The sequence below is a fragment of the Myxocyprinus asiaticus genome, chromosome 17 (genome assembly GCF_019703515.2).
Source record: "Myxocyprinus asiaticus isolate MX2 ecotype Aquarium Trade chromosome 17, UBuf_Myxa_2, whole genome shotgun sequence".
Lineage (NCBI taxonomy): Eukaryota > Metazoa > Chordata > Actinopteri > Cypriniformes > Catostomidae > Myxocyprinus > Myxocyprinus asiaticus.
In genome coordinates, this window is record NC_059360.1 from 29,615,461 (window position 1) to 29,632,429 (window position 16,969).

Genomic DNA, 16,969 nt, shown 5'->3' on the forward strand with positions numbered 1-16,969 from the left:
GTACCTTCCTGGCCATGCCCCTTGACTGTGTGTATGACTAATGGCATAGCACTGGGCTTAGCGCACTCAAAATAGGGCCCAAATAGTTTTACAAAAATTTAGGGTGGAGCATGTCCTTGTAATCCCACCAATCAGAATGTTGAGAGTTTAACACCCCTACTCAGAATTATTTCAGCATCCTTTCTTCACCCCACCTCCACTGTGTACAGTGGGAAACTTTGAGCTTGAAGTAAGTCTTATGTTAAAGCCCCATCATTGCAAACCATCTCCATCTGCTCTTGACTGCTCCTTCCATCTCTCTCTCTCTGTTAAAATGTGTAGTGATTGCATTGTGGCAGTGAAAGCTGATCTACATAATTGGAGTGTGAATGTGGGCTGTATGTGTGTGTGTGTGTGTGTGAATGAGTGTTGTAAAGTGCACTCTGAGAGATCTTAATGTGCTTTTAAATGTGCAGTAAATGTGAAGTCCTGAGTTTTGGAGTGTGGTGATGTGCCTTGTGTGTGACTCACCACTGATCTTAAAGCATCCACATACACACACCGGACACCCCTCCTGTTTCGCTATTGTCTGCCTGAATGCCTCTCTTTAAGCCTGTTGAGTGTCATCTCTTATCAGTTGAAATGTGCTCACAACAATCAAATCACAAATGCGGTTCATATGAGCTTATATAAGGGCGAGACAGAGATAAATGGGTGAGATTATTCTGTGGTAGTAGCCATAGAGGCAGAAGAACTTCATTGTTCTGTGCAAATATATTGTTTTTGTTCATGATGAAAATGCACTCATAAACACTTTTCTAAGCATCTTTTCCTAGGCTTTAAAAAGGGACAGTGTCCCCGAAAAAGGAAATACTGACATAATTTACTAACCCTCATGTTGTTTCAAACTTTTATGACTTTCTTCCATGGAACACAAAAAGAGATTGTTATGCAGAAAGTTAGCCTCAGTCACTATTTACCTTCATTGCATCTTTTTTCCATAAAATGAAAGGGAATAGTGATTGAGAACAATATAAGGGTGAGCAAATGATGTAAGAATTTAAATTTTTTAGGAAACTGTTCCTTAAAGAAGCAAGACAAACAGAAAGTAAGATCTATGTGCTGACCAATCACTGTGACATCCAAAAATAAATTTCTCTAGTGTGTTACCGGTAGATGAGTAACAGAAATGTGAAGGGATTTGTAATTTTGTTGTAGTTTGTGTTTCAAAGGTTTTAGAGCTTTTAGATATTTGAGAGAGCTGTTATTCTTGTTCTGATTGTAGAAGATCAGAGGAACTGTGGGAATTTCATAGTCAGCCAAACACAAGATAAAAACAGAGCACAGAACGTCTTGGTTACTGGTGAAACCTCTGTTCCCTGTCTGTCACTCACTCGACGTTGTGTCGATGTAGTGACACTGGGGGGTTCGCTCTTGAGAGCCCCAATCACCTTTGCTTTATTCAGAAAAAGCCAATGAAAATTGGCAAGTGGAATTTGCATGCCACTCTCCGCCTCGGACATACGGGTATAAAAGGAGATGGCGTGCACCACTCATTCAGAGTTGTGCTGAGGAGCCGAGAGAGAGTCCCAGCCATGTCAGCAGTCGGTTCAGTGTCACAGCAGGAGGGACACAATGTCTTGTTCCCTCCATCAGGGAACAGAGGTTACACCAGTAACCAAGACGTTCCCTGTCTGTCACTCCTTCGACGTTGTGTCGATGTAGTGACACTAGGGGTTCCTATACAAAATGCAGGCACTGAACCATGTCACGAGGTACGGAGGAGCGGACGTGGGCAGGCTGCTGCGTGCCTCTCAGTGAGCGCTCGACCAAGTTGTGACCTTCCAGCGAGTTAGGTAAGGAGTCTCCTGGGTCCCAATAAGGGTTGGAGGAGGCACTCACCCGAGGAAGCTACAGGCGATGTCCTTTCCTGATTTTTGTATTAAGTAATTTCCCGCCAAGCACCTGCTAGAATAGCGCTGGGGAAGTGCTCTTCCCTCTCCAGGAGGGAGAGCACTACGGAGACCACATTTTACCGGAGGGAATTTAACACTTGGAGAATACCTCATGGACTTACCGACGGGGAAGTTCACATATGGAATGAACCACTGGGGAGGACCTTGTCTACGGAGATGGTACACAGCAACAGTGGCCGAGGCAGAGCAGAGCTCTGACGAGGGGAAACACAGGGTTCACCTGAGGGGAAACCGAACAGTGGAAACGCATCATACGGGATTACCGAGGGGGGAATCACAAAAGTATGGAGCACTGAGCCCAAGTACATGGGCTCACCTGAAAAGGGGTATACCACCAGTACTGGGCCTGGTGGTGTCACTCCTCCACTGAGTTCATCACCGAATAGTGCTTAAGGAATTAAAGAGGCGTCCAGTGTTCACCAGTTATGGGGAACTGTTGTGGACAAGATAGCACACATTATCACCTCAAAAGGGGAAAGGTGCAATGCAAGCGTTACGGCCGCCCGGCCTACCTGTTGTTACCCCATAACTCTCGGGTCAAAACCAGTTCTATACGCAGGTTGTAGAACCTCGCAAAGGTATTGGGTGTAGCCCAACCCGCTGCTCTGCATATGTCTGCTAGAGAGGCGCCCCTCGCCAGTGCCCAGGAGGACGCAACACCTCCTAAAGGGCACAGCAGATCTTGTGATTGGTAAGCCAGAGAAATGGCATCCAAAATCCAATGGAACAACCTCTGTCCCGGAAGGGAGTGGTGGTAACTTTGGGCACGTAACTGAGAGGGTGCCGGCCCAAACTCCAGGCATTCGCTGGTGACAGAGAGTGCCTGCAGGTCCCCCACCCTTTTGATAGAAGTGAGCGGCACCAGGAGGGCCGTCTTCAGGGACAAAGTGCTGAGCTCAGCCTGCTCCAGGGGCTCAAAGGGGGCTCTCTGTTAGGCAGGTAGGACCGCAGAGAGATCCCAAGAGGGAATCAGGCGCGGTCTAGGGAGATTCCATCTCTTCGCGCCTTTTAGGAACCTAGTGATCAGGTCGTGCTGTCAAGAGGGTCTCCCATGCAGTGTATCGTGATATGCTGCAATAGCAGCCACGTACACCTTCAGGGTAGAGGGAGACAGCCGTCTCTCCAGTCCCTCTTGTAGAAAGGACAACACAGACCTGACTGCGCATTTTCTTGGATCTTCCCCGCGGGAAGAACACCAATTCGTTAAGAGAGACGCCACTTCAGAGCATACAGCCGCCTTGTGGAGGGGGCTCTGGCCTGAGCGATCATGTCTACCACCGCTGGTGGAAGGCCTGCTAGGTCCTCCGCGTCCCATCCAGGAGCCAGACGTGGAGATTCCAGAAGTCTGGCTGCGGGTTCCAGAGCGTGCCCTGCCCCTGAGTGAGAAGGTCCTGCCTCAGGGGAATGCACCAGGGAGGGGCTACTGCCAGGAGCATCAGGTCTGAAAACCAAGTCCGGTTGGGCCATTATGGCGCAACCATCATGACTTGTTGCCCGTCCTCCCTGACTTTGCACAACATCTGTGTAATGAGTCTCACTGGGGGAAATGCATACTTGCGCAGCCCCCGAGGCCAGCTGTGCACCAAGGCATCCGTGCCGAGCGGCGCCTCGGACAGGGAGTACCAAAGGGGGCAGTGAGAGGACTCTCGGGAGGCGAACAGGTCCACCTGTGCCTCTCCGAATCTCTCCCAAATCAGCTGGACTGCACGTTGTTGGAGTCTCCGCTCTCTGTGGAGCGTTACCTGCTATGAGAGCGCGTCCACTGCATGGTTGAGGATGCCCGGGAGGCGAGTGGCTCGCAGAGACTTCAACATCTTCTGACTCCAAAGGAGGAGGCGGGGGCGAGTTGCGACATGTGACGTGAGCGTACCCCGCCCTGGCGGTTTATGTATGCCACAGTCGCTGTGTTGTCTGTCCGGATCAACACATGCTTACCCTGAATCAACGGCCGAAGCCTCCGCAGGGCCAGCGATACTGCCAGAATCTCTAGGCAGTCAATGTGCCTTTGCAAGTGGGGCCCTGTTCAGAGCCCCGATACTGCCTGCCCGTTGTACACAGCGCCCCAGCCCATATTCGAGGCATCTGTCGTGACCACGACATGCCTCAAGATCTACTCTAAGGAAACCCTTTCCCGTAGAAACACCAGGTCTGACCAAGGACTGAAAGTTTGACGGTGTAATAGTCACGCACTGGGTGCCGTGGTGCCATGCCCACCTTGGGACTCGAGTCTGTAGCCAGTACTGGAGCAGGCTCATATGCACCAACCCGAGGGGGAGTACCGCCGTCGAGGATGCCATATGCCCCAGGAGCCTCTGAAATTGTTTTTACCTTCTGCGTGAAGGTTTTCAGGTAGGCCAGCACCGACTGTGCATGCTCGTTCGTAAGGCGTGCCATCAGGGTGACCGAGTCCAACTCCATATTGAGAAAAGAGATGCTCTACGCCGGGGAGAGCTTGCTCTTTTCCCAGTTGACTTGAAGCCCCAGTCGGTTGAGGTGCCGAAGCACAAGGTCCCTGAAGGATCGATACGTGAAAGTACACGTCCTTCAGGTCAATGGCAGCGAAGCAATCTTGATGTCATACAGACATCAGGATGTGCTTCTGCGTCAACATCTTGAACGGAAGCCTGTGTAAGGCTATGTTCAAGGCATGCAGATCCAGGATTGGGCGCAACCCCCCCCCGTGTGACTCGGCTAAGGGGACGGGTTCTATCTAGGACCGAGGCCTTGCACAGTGGTGGAGAGGACGCCACTGAACCTTGGCGGCCGTCTGGCGAACTGGATCGCGTAGCCGAGCCGGATCGTCCTGATGAGCCATCGCGACGGGCTGGAAAGCGCTAACCAGGCTTCCAGCCTTTGCACTAATGGCACCACCATATATATATATATATATATTATAGTGTGATTAAAATTAAGCACAGATAGATCTTGATGATCCTTTTTTCTTTATCTCTATACACTCTGGCACACAGTAACACACTATCAGCTGGAGCCATGGTCAGGGGCTAATCTTATACTCTTCACCATGTGTCACACGCAGACGAGTCAAGTCCTCCACTGTCCCAACAGCCTCATTAGAAAAGATTGGTGCTCTCTCAGCCCTGAAATTGAAACTGTACTACACTGTAGAGAGATAAAGATAGAGAGACAGTTAAAGAGAGATAGAGATCTGGGGTTAGTTCAGAAATCTTTCTCTTTCACTCTTTGCTGTCCGTTGTCTCTGTGACAGGAAGGGTGGTAGTTTTACAGACAGTGTTTTATCCTTCACACACATTGGACATTCAGAGAGAGATATGTCCTATAGTGTGAGAACAAGTTCAGTCTATAGGAAGCTGAATCTACATAAAAAGGATATGTAGTTGTGTTTTTAAAAGGTGTGTTTTTGTCTGAAAAGAATGACAGTGACTTAATTTAAATAATCATGGTGCAATGCTATTTTAGAACATTTAGTGGCAAGTTCAACTGGATTACAGGTATTCGTGCTGAAATACCACAGGAAGATTGCCACAGCTGTTTTATGAATTTTCCCCATAGAGATAGTGATAATTTAATGAGTCCATAAAATCTGTAAAAGTTGTTAAATAATTTTTGCAATGACATTTTTTGTAACACACAATGTCTCCAAAAGTCTTTGCTGTGTTTAGGTACATATATGTGCCATTGGGTGGCTCACGTCATGGTGTGTTCCACAAGCTCGTCTCCATGGCACTGGCATTTGGGTTTGTGTGTTTTTGGCATGGTTGCCATGACTACCTGCAGTGCTGGGCCCTGCTGAACTGGGTCAGGGTGTCGATGAAGAGCACTCTCACACTCCTCTTCTCCTCTCATCCTCTTAATCAGGCTATTGTGAGTTACATACACACACACACACACACACACACACACAGACGAGTCAAGTCCTCCACTATCCCAGCACCCTCATTACAACAGATTACCTCTCATGTTAAATATCATCTTAAAATTTAAGTCCAATGTTTTTACTGGCAATGAAATGATCAGTTGTTATAATACTACTCAATAAATACAATACATTATTACACAGCTATCTGGAATACCTGATTCTGATTGGTCAGTCACAACATTCTGTGGTCAAATATTTTTGTATAATGAATCCCAGGAAACCAATTTCCTACATACTGTAGCTGTCCTAGTTTCGTGTCTCACTCCACAGTCTCTTTCTTCTAATAAAATGTCAACTCAAACCAATATTTGATGTCTATTTATTTATTTATTTTGTAAGTAGCTGTGTTATAAGTGTCTTAATCACCCTATCAGGGTTTTAATTGCAATAATGATCGACGGACTGTACATTATCCATATAAATGTATACATTTAGAAAAGTGTAAGCCAGTGTTGCTCATGGTTTTAAAAGAACATCAATAAACACACACACAGATACACTGACACTTACACATTACACTTAATGACTGATATTGCTCTCCTCTCTTACCAGGTGCGCTGTTTGTCACCTCGAATGCAGAGGCGTGGCCTAGCTCTAATCTCCGCCCTCTCGACTGCTATTCTGATTCTGTCTAGTTTCAATCTAGTGTTTCTGGGTGGAATCTTCTGGAAGAGGGTGTTTGTCCAAGGTTGGTTATTTAAAACAACTGTCATACACTTGAACACGGATGTTTTCACATGTTTATATGTACTAATCTGTAGTTTGGGGCAGTTTCAGAAATTAACTATTACATTAAGGGGCCATATTTGCCCCTGGGTTCGATTTTCAGGGCATTTTTACCATTATGATTGAATATTTTTTTTAACCATTATATGCATCAATTTAGTCAATTCATTACTACTTATAAATTCTCAAGATTGAGAATTTAATACCTCTTGCTGTAAGATTGCAATCAATATCAACATATATGTTATGCCATAATACTGTATGTATAACTAGGACTAGCCCTTTAAGCTCGGATGGGCCCGGTACATCGGCGGTCCTGCAAAGAAAAATAATTAGCAAAATATTAATAACTACAGTCTTGACCAAAACAAAATGGGTATCGTTTAAAACTTAGAAGCTCTACTTTTCAATCCATGTAGACATTATGACCAAAACTGAACAAGTGCTTTGAAATTTTCTGTTTTCATAATTTATTAAAAATTTGCACTGTACATATTATTGTAATAAGAAAAAGCATCAAACTCATCGAATAGCCATGTATGTTGGAAACAACAACATATGTTGAAAAGCTCTGTAAGAGTAGAATACAACCAGCCTAAATGTTTTACTCATAGACCAAAATATAGCGAGTAATATCTAAGTATATGTCTTTGACATATGTTTCACGTAAACAGGTGTTGCTCATATGCCGTGTTTTCGCTTATAATGTCACGGAAAATAAACAGAACATAAAATATCACACACTATTACTTAGAGCAGGTGATTGTCTTTAAAACGAGCCCACACAAATTAATCGGATGCATAGATCATTAGATAACCCACACGAAGCACAATGTGCACACAGCATCTGGCTATCTGGCATCTTTCTATCTGGCTACAAACATGTTAGCTTTCCTGGATCAGATGACATTATCGGAACTACTGTAGCATCATGGAACACTATATCAATCGGATTGGCTTCACATTGCTCCAACCAGTGGTGATAGTCCTCAATATTTGGGCAGAGAGTCATGTGATCACTCTAATTACATATGGCCTTCAGGAGGTAGTGCCAAATACATGATTCAAATGGCAAAGAATGAAACTCATTCTGTGAAATCTCATTACTAAAATCATGTCTGCATGCTATGCAAACCTTTAGTCATTGTTGTGTTTGCATGTGTAATCAGTTCTTATGTAAAATTATAATGTTTTATTTGTTTGGAGACGTTTTTGGACACTAGGAAAAATTATTTTTGTAATGCTATAACTTTTGATTTTGACCAAAATTTTTGGAGCTACTTTATTTACACCCATAGATATGCAGTATAATGTAAAATAAGAAAAACAGATAAAAAACATAAAGATTTAATTTTTGGCTCAAGTTTTTTTGGTGATATTTCTGCTGTTCCTTAGGCTGAGAGTCTCAGAATTTATCGTAATCTACATCATTAAAAATTTTTAAACGTTTTCTTTAAAATGATACCAAACACTTGACCCTCCTTGTTATTTTGTCAAGGGATAAGCCTTTAATTTAGGGTATGCCACTGTAACAGGAAATCTTTAAGAACAACCTCAGAGCTTAAAGGGCTAAAATAGAATATTAAGAATTATGTAAGATGTTACAAATTAAAAAACAGAAGAATTCAGTACAAGGGCATTTTTTTTGCCCCCACATTTTGAATTTGTCATTTTTGGTGGAAATTTTGCCCTGAGCCCCCCTTCATTTCTAACCCTGGTTTAGGGAAAAAATCTTCCCCAAAAGTGTGCTACACCTGAAAAACCTTCCTTTGAGGACATTTGTGGATGTTCTCATTTGGAAAAAAGATTCATACATAATATTTCTTCATTTTAATCATAAAAACACAAAAAGTGTTATTTTATGGGTTGTGTTAGGGTGTAGGTTAGGGTTAATCTGTAAAATTTAAATATATTATTCCTTATATCCTTAATTATATTAAAAATAAATAGCTTTACTGGATGTAAAGACATGCCTGTAGTATGTGGTATGTCCTCATTTGTACAGTGTAGCCAAGTAAAAGTGTCTGTTTGTGTGTGTACATCTTTAGAGAGAGACTCAGACGCTACATTTCCTCTCAAGCTGTAACTGCTGATAAGTCAACCACAGTTGCTGATAAAGTGTTTTTAAAATCTCTGGGAATGTGAAACTTTTCTACCTTTTTGAGCTTTTTTGTGGATCAAGTGCTGCAGTATTTCAGAATGAAAGCTGTAATGATATGCTGTGATTTCTGATGTGGGTCTGCCTGTCATTTCACTCCAGAATAGATAAAACAAAAAAGAGTGGAAGTGAATTCAGTCTGAAGTGTTCTAAACACACAATGGATCTGAGAAGAGCTAAATCACTGTTTTTTTTTTTTTTTGTTTTTTTTTGGTGCTGTTGGGATGTACTCTCGCTCATAAACATATATAGTGGCAGTCCACATTGTAAATCTGGGATTCAAAATCTAATTTAAACCTAGAAATAAGTTTTAGGGTTTTGAAAAAATAAAAGCAAATATATGTTATAACATAAGATGAATAAAAAATATTTAAGGTTCTGTACTATTTCTAGGTCACTAAATAATTATGCAAAAATCTTGAGTACAAAAAATCAGATTTCCTTGCTTTCACTGAAGTGCACAAGATGCTCTACTCTTTAGAACATTCTCAAGTCATGCTGGAATAACATGGAATATCAGGTTTTACACAAACTTGTGGCATCTTGTCATTGAAGCAAAATGGGGCATACCAAGAAATAAAAAATCAGAAGTTCACTCATTGTTATGCTGGAAATATAATTGGTAATCATGGATAATCAAAACATTTAGACTAGTAATCTCAAACTTTTTGAATCTACTTTAGGTTACAAATTATTTTGTAAGATTGTTTTGAGTGGTTTGCAATGGATTGTTATGTGTTTTGATATGGATAGACAGTTTTTCATATTTGACTTTGGAAAAAGCTCTCCACAATTGAATCAGGATCTTGCTGGTAACTGCTTGGGTGCATTTAATGGCAACTGAAGCACCAGTGGGCATCTGTACATTTATCTATAAGAGTTAGAGAGGGAGAGAGAGAGGGGTGTGAGGAAGGGCTTATAAAGTGTTATAAAGGCAGGTGAATATCTCTCTGAAAGCTTCCAGAAGCTGCTATTCACACTGCCACCAGGGCAGCATCAGCACCACAGAGTCTTAACAGCAGTCACCATGGGATCATTCATACTTGATATCTGTGAAAGGTAGCCATGCTGATCCCACCCACCACCCACAGAAGCTGCCAATCAGATGCTGACAGAGAGGTTTTGTGCCACTCAGTTAGAGACAAGAGGAGATGCTGGATACTGTAAAACAGAAAGAGAAACCCGCTGGGCACAGGGACTCACAGAAGAGCACACACATGAAGTTATGTGTGCATGTTATTCATTCATTTTATTGTGCCTTCATTATAGGAGCCATATTCTACAGCAGTGGTTCCCAGCTGGTTTCATGACCCATATATTAGTTTAGGCATCAGGTTTTGTTTAAAAAGTGTTTAGCATAAAAAATGCTAAAATCAAACATTGAATTTTATATTTCCATGAACCGTTTACGCCAAACCACATGGACCATGTGTAAAATTACGAACGTGACATATTCTGAATATGAATATTCAAAATATTGTATAAATTTTAGTCATATTACCAAGTGAGAGATAATTCTACAGTAATTGTACTTTGTGACAAAGTACCGTATATAGTTTTATTGGATGCACAATCACAAATGCATGTCAACAAAAAACATTTGTGGTATATCCTCACTTTTAAAAATTAATAAGCCTATTTATTTTGCTACTTTAACTACTGTATACATGATTATATGGTTAATTGCATATTATTATTTGCATTTAGCATTGCAGCAGAACAGACATGCTTTTTGGGTCATGACCCACCAGTTTGTAGCATTTCTTTCCCCCTGCATGAAATTCACTTATAGGGCTCTATTCTTGTGAGTGTGCAAAGTGCAGTGCTATGTGCTACGACCATGCGCAATGTCTTATCCAGTTTTTATAAATGTGCTAAGACGTTTCAACAGCACAGTGATGTATAATTTGAATTTTGAGATAATTTTGGTTACATTTTTTCATGTTTAAATTTTTCGTGTTTCAATTAATTTTTCAGTCAAAATCAACCGGTAGAAGTACAATTACTGTAAATACTAGCCTTGTGTGTCATTAGATGAAAATGATTAATAATACTTACTTACATTCTCTATAACTGAACAGAGCGTAAATTCAAATCCTGATTTTCCATGCGGATAAAAGGAGTGTCACTGTTATAGAAGCCTGATATTCAACAAAGATGCAGTTAATGCACAAAAGAACATTAGTCCATATTTCTATTCTTCTAATTAATTGCATACAGTCAGTTTACTCTACCAGCTTTACTCTACCAGCAAGAAAATCCTTGCGCTCATTGGCTGCCACCTATATGTAGATACGTGTGCCTATGCTTAGCGCAGTGTTGTTTGGTGATGCGAAGAGCAAGAAGAACACAATGGAACATACTTATTATTGTGCTTTAGCAGCAGAGACAACGGGAGATTCAGAAGAAGCGAAAAAGTCAGAAGCAAGAAGACAGAAAGACTGGCAAAGGCAAAAAACTAGAGTAAACATCGGTACAGCATACACAAGGTGGAAAGATTTGATGACGGAGAAAAATATGAGTAGTGATGCTGATGTTGCTTCTTTTTTGTTGGACAGGTCAGACAATATTAATTGTTTAGACCACTCTCTAAAATAGTATCAGTTGAATTTACGGAAAACTCATACAAGTTTCCCTTGAACTTTTTAAAATTACATGTGTAGTCAACGTATGTTAGTAATGGACAGTTTTCAGCGGTGTTTACAAATGCAACCGGAAAGCAACGTGTAATTTTATTTTAGTTGTTATCACTATAGTAAGGGGAGCCCATCTACCTCCACCTCTATGAAATGGCATATGTCTTCATTCGTTTAGTAGCTAGGCACAGCGATTGTTGTGGATTTTGTATAAACCATGATGTTGGTTTGCTTGGAAACAAAATTAGTTCTTCAAATACAGTATTCATGGACATGCTAGATTTGACCATCAAAGACAATTCTAATCTTTTCTTTACAATAGCATTCTGTATCGCTAGATAATTAAGGTTTATTTTAAGCTAAGCAGTTCTCTAATAAAGGTAATAACTGTCTTTAGAAATAACGTGAAATGTAGTCAGTCTCCAAAGATTATTTATATGAGGGACAATAATAATCTGTCCATAACTGTAGAAGTCTGTTCTCTTGAATTCTGATGTTTGTTTTCAGGCAAAGCAATTATATTATAGGAATAATAAATAACTTTAGAAATTACCTCAAACTCCAACATTTTCCAGATGCAAGTGATATTCCAGAGCTGGCGGGGCAGCAGAGATGATCATGCTGATCCACGTCGATAGATGGCAGTACAGCATCTAACACTACTGTTGTATCGGTACTTAAAGTACGCGAAGAAAAGCAATGCTAACACTAGCTAGAGAACTACTGAATCCCCTTTAATAACATCGTTTCCCTATCTGTCACTCACTCGACGTTGTGTCGATGTAGTGACACTAGGGGTCACTCTTGGGAGCCCCAAACACCTCTGCTTTTTTTTAAAAAGGCCAATGAGAATTGGCGAGTGGAATTTGCATGACACTCCCCCGGACATACGGGTATAAAAGGAGCTGGTATGCAACCACTCATTCAGATTTTCTCTTTGGAGCCGAGTGGTTGTATTCAGTGCACTGAATTCAATTCCCTCCAAAGACGCACCTCAAAACTGCTGGATTTACGGCGCATTTCAGCGGCTTCTCCCCCTCTGCACCCGTGGAGTGCAGAGAACGCCCCTGGGCGCTTCGGCAGAGCGAAAATAAGAGAGTATATTCTAAAAGAGTATATTTTCATTCACAAAAAGAGCGGCACACACGGAACGTCTTTTTAAAGATGCCTTTCCGTTTGTGTGTTATTCCTGGTTGCGGCCGTTATATCTCTGCTTCTGACGGCCACGGTCGCTGTCTTACGTGTCTGGGCACTGCCCACGTGGAGACATCGTTCGTGGATGAGTCATGTCCTCATTGCGAGAACATGACCATGGCAACATTGCGGTCGAGGCTTGCTTTCGTGAGAAAGCAAGCCAAACCAGCGGCTCCACGCACCGTTCCTTCTACCTATGAGTTTGAGGCCGCATCGGTTAGCACTGGGGGTGATTTGGGGACATCAGTGGGACCACCTCCGCCGGGTATTCCCTCACAGACCTCCCATTCCCCAGCACGCTCGCTTGCCCCGATCGGGCTCTCGCACAAGACCTCCGGCTCGTCTCAGCGTGAGTTCGACTTCTCGTTCGGAGCTCCGGATGATGATGAGTTATTGAGCGCAGCATCGGAGAGCGGGCTTGTCCAGTCTGACGCAGAGGCTTCGGTCTCTCGCCGACGCAGAAATGACGGACATGCTTTCCCGGGCGGCCGCGAGCATTGGGCTAGAGTGGAACCCTCCACTTTCCCCTGAACCCTCGCAGCTCGATGATTGGTTCCCAGGCTCAGGGCGATGCCCATGGCCACACACCGCCCCGGTCCCTTTCTTTCCGGAAGTGCATGAGGAGCTGGCAAAATCTTGGGAGGCACCTTTTACTGCCCGGTCCCGGTCTTTCAGCTCCCCCGCTCTCACTACCCTCAATGGTGGAGCGGCTAGGGGGTATTCGGTGATCCCCCAGGTGGATAAGGCACTCGCGGTGCACTTGTGTCTGCAGAGCGCCGCCACCTGGCTCGGGCGCCCGAAGCTCCCATCCAGGGCCTGTAGGTATACGTTGTCCCTGATGAATGTGGCATGCGGTGCCGCTGGGCAAGCCGCCTCCACCCTGCACAACATGGCTCTCCTACAAGTACACCAAGCTAAGGCGCTAAAAGAACTGCACGAGGGTAGTTCTGACCCGGGATTGATGCAGGAACTGCGCTTGGCGACCGACCTCGCTCGAAGGTCTCTCGGGCAGGCGATGTCCACCCTGGTGGTCCAGGAGCGCCAGCTTTGGCTCAACTTGGTCGAGATGGGAGAGGCGGACAAGGCACGGTTCCTTGACGCCCCCATTTCCCAAGTTGGCCTGTTTGGCGATGCTGTCGAGGATTATGCCCAGCAGTTCTCTGCGGTGAAGAAGCAGATGGAGGATTTATAACATATCCTGCCCCGGCGCGGCTTAAGACCCCGCACCCTGTCTGCTCGTCGCCAAGGGCATCCTCCTGCAGCAACAACACCGTCTCCGCCGCAGCCCGCCCCCGTGGCCTGGCTCCGGCGTGGAACCCCCCGCAGGAAGCAGACGCCACCCGGAGATCGCTACCCTTCTGCGCAAGGGCGCAATAGAGCCTGCCCCTCTAGCTGAGATGAAGAAAGGGTTCTACAGCCCTTACTTCATCGTACCGAAGAAAGGCGGTGGGTTGCGACCAATCCTGGACCTGCGAGTACTGAACCGGGCTTTGCACAGACTCCCATCCAAGATGCTGATGCAAAAATGCATTCTAACGAGCGTCCGGCATCAAGATTGGTTCACGGCGGTAGACCTGAAGGACACGTACTTCCACGTCTTGGTCTTACCTCGACACAGACCTTCCTGTGGTTTGCCTTTGAAGGCCAGGTGTACCAGTACAAGGTCCTCCCCTTCGGCCTTTCCTTGTCCCCTCGCATCTTCACGAAGGTCACAGAGGCAGCCCTTGCCCCACTAAGGTAAGTGGGCATCCGCATCCTCAACTATCTCGACGACTGGCTAATCCTAGCTCACTCTCGAGATTTGCTGTGCGCACACAGGGACCTCGTGCTCCGGCATCTCACTGGGGCTTCGGGTCAACTGGGAAAAGAGCAAGCTCTCCCCGGTTCAGAGCATCTCTTTTCTCAGTTTGGAGTTGGACTCAGTCTCGATGACAGGGCACCTCACGAACGAGGGCGCGCAGTCAGTGCTGAACTGTTTGAAGGCATTCAGACGGAGGACAGCAGTTCCACTGAAACTTTTTCAGAGGCTCCTGGGCATATGGCATCCTCAGCGGCAGCCACACCGCTCGGGTTGATGCATATGAGACCACTTCAGCACTGGCTTCAGACTCGAGTCCCGAGATGGGCATGGTGCCACGGGACACATCGTGTGGCCATCACGCCGATCTGTCGCCGCCTCTTCAGTCCTTGGACCGACCTTGCATTTCTACGGGCAGAGGTTCCCTTAGAGCAGGTCTCCAGGCACGTCGTGGTTACAACAGACGCCTCCAAGACGGGCTGGGGCGCCGTATGCCATGGGCACACAGCCGCCGGCACCTGGACTGGCCCATGGCTGCGTTGGCACATCAACTGCCTAGAGTTGTTGGCAGTACTGCTTGCCCTGCGGAGGTTCCGGCCATTGGTCCAGGGCAAGCACATGTTGGTCCAGATGGACAACACAGTGACGGTAGCGTACATTAACCATCAAGGCAGTCTACGCTCCCGTTGCATGTCACAACTCGCCCGCCATCTCCTCCTCTGGAGTCAGCAGTGCCTCAAGTCACTACGAGCCACTCACATCCCCTCAAGGGAGAGCGGAGACCCCACCCTCAGGTGGTCCAGCTGATTTGGAGTCGATTCGGTCTAGCACAGGTAGACCTGTTTGCTTCCCTAGAATCCTCGCACTGCCCGCTTTGGTACGCTCTGACCGAGGCACCCCTCGGTATAGATGCGCTGGCACACAGCTGGCCCCCTGGACTACGCAAATATGCATTTCCTCCAGTGAGCCTACTTGCACAGACGCTGTGCAAGGTCAGGGAGGACAAGGAGCAGGTCGTCCTAGTAGCAACCTACTGGCCTACCCAGACGTTGTTCTCAGATCTCATGCTCCTCACGACAGCCCCCCACCTGGCGAATTCCCCTGAGGAAGGACCTTCTTTCTCAGGGACAGTGCACCATCTGGCACCCGCAACCAGACCTCTGGAATATCCACATCTGGCCCCTGGACGGGACGCGGAAGACCTAAGTGGGCTACCACCCGTGGTGGTAGACACGATCACTCAGGCTAGGGCGCCCTCTATGAGGCGCCTGTATGCCTTGAAGTGACGTCTATTCGCTAAGTGGTGTTCTTCCCGACGCGAAGACCCCCAGAGATGCGCAGTCGGATCAATGCTTCCTTCCTGCAGGAGAGACTGGAGGGGCGGCTGTCCCCCTCCACCCTGAAGGTGTATGTAGCCGCTATTTCGGCTCATCATGATGCAGTAGATGGTAAGTGCTTGGGGAAGCACGACTTGATCATCAGGTTCCTGAGAGGTGCTAGGAGGTTGAATCCCTTCAGACCGCGCCTCGTCCCATTGTGGGACCTCTCTGTAGTCCTTCTGGGTCTACAGGGAGCTCCCTTTGAGCCCTTGGGGTCAGCTGAGCTTAAGGCAATCTCTTTGAAGACTGCCCTCCTGACTGCGCTCACTTCCATCAAAAGGGTAGGGGACCTGCAGGTGTTCTCTGTCAGCGAATCGTGCCTGGAGTTCGGTCCGGGTTACTCTCATGTGATCCTGAGACCCCGACCGGGCTATGTGCCCAAGGTTCCCACGACCCCTTTTAGGGATCAGGTGGTGAACCTGCAAGCGCTGCCCTAGGAGGAGTGCGAGCTTTACGCATCTATTTGGATCACATGCAGAGCCTTAGAAGCTCTGAGCAGCTCTTTGTCTGCTTTGGTGGACAGCAGAAAGGAAGCGCTGTCTCCAAACAGAGGATCGCCCACTGGGTCATTGACGTGCCACCCCCTGTGAGGTTACGAGCCCACTCTACCAGGAGTGTGGCGGCCTCCTGGGCCCTGGCCAGTAGCCCCTCTTTGGCAGACATCTGCAGAGCAGCAGGCTGGACAACACCCAACCTTTGCGAGGTTCTACAGTCTACGGGTTGAGCCGGTCTTGTCCCATGTATTGGCAGGCACGAGCAGGTAAGTTCCAGGACAGCTGGCCGGGTGTACCGCTTACGCATAGCGCCTTTCCCCTCCCTTGAGGTGAAGACGTGTGCTCTTGACTCCCAGTCGTGTTCACAGACTGTGATCCCTGGATGACTTTTCTCCTTAGTCTTCTGGCAGTTGAGTTTGCGGAGAAACTCGCTGCCGGCCCAGTACATGCGCTAATGAGCCCCTGTACTGAGGTAGGTGCTCCACATGTGCTGGTTCCCCAAAGGCGACCCCATGTGATATCTTCTGCAAATCATTTCCCTGTCGGCAAACTGTGTCTTCCTTGGGCAGAGGCCCATCTGCCCCGGTCGCCATTCTCTTTAGAAACTCCTCCCCCTTCGGGTAGGACCTACCATGGGACCTCTCCACATGACATAATTCCGACAAGAATCGGTAAGACCATGTGACATATTTTACTCAAAATACCCCCCCCCCCCTTTTTGGGGGGGGTGT

The 16,969-nt window shown here is 46.1% G+C and overlaps 1 pseudogene; it reads left to right on the forward strand.

The window, feature by feature from the left end:
- LOC127454955 (protein-cysteine N-palmitoyltransferase HHAT-like) overlaps window positions 1-16,969 on the forward strand; it is a 49,818-nt pseudogene that overhangs the window by 29,008 nt on the left and 3,841 nt on the right.